This window comes from Phalaenopsis equestris, unplaced genomic scaffold (genome assembly GCF_001263595.1).
Source record: "Phalaenopsis equestris unplaced genomic scaffold, ASM126359v1 Scaffold000224, whole genome shotgun sequence".
In the NCBI taxonomy this organism is placed as follows: domain Eukaryota; kingdom Viridiplantae; phylum Streptophyta; class Magnoliopsida; order Asparagales; family Orchidaceae; genus Phalaenopsis; species Phalaenopsis equestris.
Genome location: NW_018164666.1, coordinates 195,956 through 201,022, shown reverse-complemented (window position 1 = coordinate 201,022; position 5,067 = coordinate 195,956).

The window sequence follows — 5,067 nt, the reverse complement described above, 5'->3', positions numbered from 1 at the left end:
AATATATATATATATATATATATTGCAGCATTTTACTCAACTCCCTCAATTTAAAGTCTTAAGTATTTGTGTGCATACATTTGCTATGAAATTCACCTAAACGTATAAAAAAAATTCATACATATAAAATCATTTAAAATTCTTGTTGCACTTCCTTTCATGTTTTAAATATTCATATTATATAATTTTAAATATTTTAAACTAATAACATGATTTGAAAGAAAATGTTAAAGATTCTATTATTTTTTGTTTTTTTGTATAAAAAATTTACTTTCCTTTTAAAACCCATGGTAGCCCGCGGGACTGCCAATTTAGTAGGCGAGCATAGCTATGAAATTATAAATAGAGTTCGTGCTTAAGCCCAATTCGAACCCAATTTGATTAGTTAGGGCACGAATAAGCCTGACGTACGCCTAACTGGCCGACTTAACGCCCAGGTATAGATTCGAGTCTGCCCCGAAAAGGACAAGACTCGATTATGATAAACTCAAACGAGACTCAAATAATAAACTGGTCGAAAACTAAGACTTGAACCCGAACTCGAGCTTGACCCGCAAACTCGAACCCAACCATAACTGTTGTGCTTATACACATTATCTTTAGGTTCTCAGGTTCAAACTGAACCTGATCCAAATAATAAACCGGTCAAATTCTCTGACCCAAACCCGACTAAAAAAATATTTGGGTTAATCCCAAGTCCCAACCCGCGAGTGGAGTTCAAATCGTGGTAACACGTTGGGACGATTTTTGACACCTGTAATAAAGGGTCTGCTTGGCGTAGTTGCAGCTTATTAATAAGATGCTGATAAGCAACTGCCCCAGAAATTTACTACGCAATAGCTGTTAAGGATAAACCGACAGGTTGTTTAGTTTGTGCTGTTGGAAAATAAATGTTTTGCAATTGTTTCTGGACAAATGAACATTCAACCACGTGTAGTATTGTTGTTTGTAACAATACTATCATACACAATATATTTGATACTCGAGAAACAACAATCCACTTTAGAACAATAAATAAAATAAAATACACACCTCACTTAATAATGAGTATCATGATTATTAAAATAAAAACCAATTAACCACCAAAGCACAACAACCACCATAACCCAGAGCAACCATAGCGCACCGACATATGTTTTGAATTCACATAACAACTGCAGCCCACAACAGAGCAACCACAAGCCAGAACCATCGCCCCAACCCAATATCAACCACCACAACCACACAACTTGAATAAATATCCATTATGTAATAACATACATGTTAATAACTCCATAGTTGGTAGGTAATGTGAAGTACATCACTTACAAAGAAGGTTAAAAACTCAGTAGTGGTGGAAGTAAAAAGGAATCCTATATTGTAGTGGAAAGTAGGAATATCTGCTATATAGTTACATGATGGAGTCATATGCAATTATTTTTTGGTAATATTTTATAGTTTATTGCATCTTCCCAAAGTAACTTAAGACTTCCCTCGCTCCATGCTTGCTCGAGAAACTCTCATCTCCTAGAAAAATCTAGAACTACAACATTTGAGGTAGAAAATTCACAGCAAGTCAAGTTCTCATTAGGCATGCCAATTGATAGAAAAACCAAAATATTCAAAACAATGGGCACCGTTAAAGGAGCCTGTAATCACTATACCCTAATTTAGTTGAGAATCTAACTAGTTCCACCAGCCACTCCTCTTTCATTTAACCATGCTTCCACTCTGAAATAATCAACCTCAATCTTCCACACCAACGCAAAACCGCAAAACCAGCAAGAGAAAAAGCCACATCAACGCAAAACCACAAGAGAAGAATCAATCGCAAAACCGTAAAACCAACAAAAGAAGAACCAATCACAAGATCATAATGCCAAAGAAAAGTTCAAAGTCCATACCGTGGAGAAGTGAGAAGGGGGAGGGAGAAGTTGACGCCCCAAAACATTATATCCAAACGAAAAAATAATAATTTTGTGCAGCTTGGAGTCGCGTCATGCGAGAAACGCGACCAAAGTTTCTCTCCCTTCCTCTCTCTCTCTCTTTATATATATATATATATATATATAAGTTTTTGAATGGCGTACAAGAGCTCGGCTAGGGTTTCGAATGGCGATTTTTGTCACGATTGATTCTGTCGTTCGAAGAACACATCGTCTCTATTGTAGACTTTCCGCTTCCGCTCGTTTTCTACTTCGTCGACTCGCGTCCTTCTTCGACATCGACGGTTCGTCTGCATCTCTCGATTTCGATGAAGACGCGTTCACATATGCGCCTTCAATTTAGACGAAGACATCCAGCTGGTCCATATGTTTGCGTCTGCGCAGTTTCCAAGCTTCGGTTCAAGTTTTTGTTCGACGACAACGCGTTCGCATCTGCTCGAACCTACGTCCCGTTCGTCAGCGACAGTTGGCAAGTTGCGCCAGTTGTTCCTGCTGTGCCTGTGTGAATCACTCTAATGGCCTCAGGGCTTTCCTACGTCATCGCCCTCATCGGTGCTAATCCCCCCAAACCCTCTGATGTTACATTGGTTCACAAATGCAGCTCCCCTTTCCACCTGCAGATAGTCAGATGTTCCCACAGATGTATCGTGGTTCTGTTGCAGGACATGGAGATTGCAATCTCATAAAAAAGTAGAGAAAAATTAAGACTTCCCTCGCTCCATGCTTTCACTCTGAAATAATCAACCTCAATCTTCCACACCAACGCAAAACCGCAAAACCAGCAAGAGAAAAAGCCACATCAACGCAAAACCACAAGAGAAGAATCAATCGCAAAACCGTAAAACCAACAAAAGAAGAACCAATCACAAGATCATAATGCCAAAGAAAAGTTCAAAGTCCATACCGTGGAGAAGTGAGAAGGGGGAGGGAGAAGTTGACGCCCCAAAACATTATATCCAAACGAAAAAATAATAATTTTGTGCAGCTTGGAGTCGCGTCATGCGAGAAACGCGACCAAAGTTTCTCTCCCTTCCTCTCTCTCTCTCTTTATATATATATATATATATATATAAGTTTTTGAATGGCGTACAAGAGCTCGGCTAGGGTTTCGAATGACGATTTTTGTCACGATTGATTCTGTCGCTCGAAGAACACATCGTCTCTATTGTAGACTTTCCGCTTCCGCTCGTTTTCTACTTCGTCGACTCGCGTCCTTCTTCGACATCGACGGTTCGTCTGCATCTCTCGATTTCGATGAAGACGCGTTCACATATGCGCCTTCAATTTAGACGAAGACATCCAGCTGGTCCATATGTTTGCGTCTGCGCAGTTTCCAAGCTTCGGTTCAAGTTTTTGTTCGACGACAACGCGTTCGCATCTGCTCGAACCTACGTCCCGTTCGTCAGCGACAGTTGGCAAGTTGCGCCAGTTGTTCCTGCTGTGCCTGTGTGAATCACTCTAATGGCCTCAGGGCTTTCCTACGTCATCGCCCTCATCGGTGCTAATCCCCCCAAACCCTCTGATGTTACATTGGTTCACAAATGCAGCTCCCCTTTCCACCTGCAGATAGTCAGATGTTCCCACAGATGTATCGTGGTTCTGTTGCAGGACATGGAGATTGCAATCTCATAAAAAAGTAGAGAAAAATGCAGAAAACAAACACTATGCTTCTTTGACGCTGAAATTTCAACTCGTGCAGGGAAATACAGATTTTTACTTGTTGGAAAGTTCCAATTAGATCGCCCTAAGATGGAAATTAGATCGCCCTAAGAATTAGATCGCCCTAAGATGGAGATTATCAGGAAGATTTTTTAAGATTTCAAACTAGTTGGGGCTTCGCAGGTGGGTCTTTTCGACGGAAGACATGTTATGATACAGCTGAACATAGAAGAATATTACTTACGAATTTTCTCAAAGAAATTAATCACAATCAAGAGAAATCATATGAAATTGCTCAAATGAACCCCTGATTTTGATCTCAATCAAGAACCCCCGATCTCAATCTCAATCAAGAACCCCCAATTGTGTCTATCTGGTTCTCATTACCTGAACTCAAGCTTCAATTCTTTGATCTACCTATCTTATATGCAATTGAGAGTTTTATTGGAAAACCTTTGTGGGTATACACACCTACAGTTTATTTCTTAAAACCCTCTATTGCAAGAATTTTGATTGAAAGATACATTATACTATAAGATGTAGAAGAAGTCTTTCTTGGCTCTGCTCACAATGATTATTGACAAAAAATCATTATGAAACAAAAACTCAACTACTGCAAACACTTCAAGATGTTTGGACACCCGCAAGAGAAATGTTTGAGATTGCACTCACAATTGAGAACCAATAGTCAAAATAGGAAATGTTGTTGGTGAACCCCACATGCCTGAACTCGCTCCCAGCAGACCTTATGACAGCCAACTTGATAAGGGAATCACCACTAGACAGGAAACGATGTCTGCCCCTTGGAACCCTTCTCTTGACCATACTATAAGGGATAATGTTCGAACTGAAAGTCAGGATAACCCCGCAGTTCATATTCAGAAAGCATCAGGTGTAGCGATGACAATCCACACTTTACATACACTGGAATTTATCGCTATGACAACGACTGTCTTTCCTTCTACTGTGATTCTAATATCTAATTAGATCGAGGATTACATGAGACAGTCTTCAGATGAAAAATGACATGTATACAATTTTCGAGAGAAGAAGAAAGCTGAGGGCACACTCCAACTTGAAAATTTAATAGATGATACTTTGGTTACTCATGACAATGACAAGATGTTTTAAAGTTTGTTACCTGGTTCTGCTCGTAAAACTAGTGAAAGAGACATGACTAAACTGACTCATTCCTAACAACCTGTTTTTGACATGTTTTAAATTTTTTGAGTCAATCTGCATCTTTTTGTCGGGGTAATATTGTACTTGATATCATATGAATATGGTGCCTCTGCTGGATCCTCTCATACAACCTTTATGTGCCTTTTTTATTTCAATAAAATAAGCTTTTGGGCTTTTCATAAAAAAAAAAATGCATATATATATACTGCATTGGTAATTAGGGACGGATGGGCCTGATATTTTCTTAGAGGCAGCCATGCCACCTCAGGATTGAATTGAAATTATAAATTTGGGCCGGAAG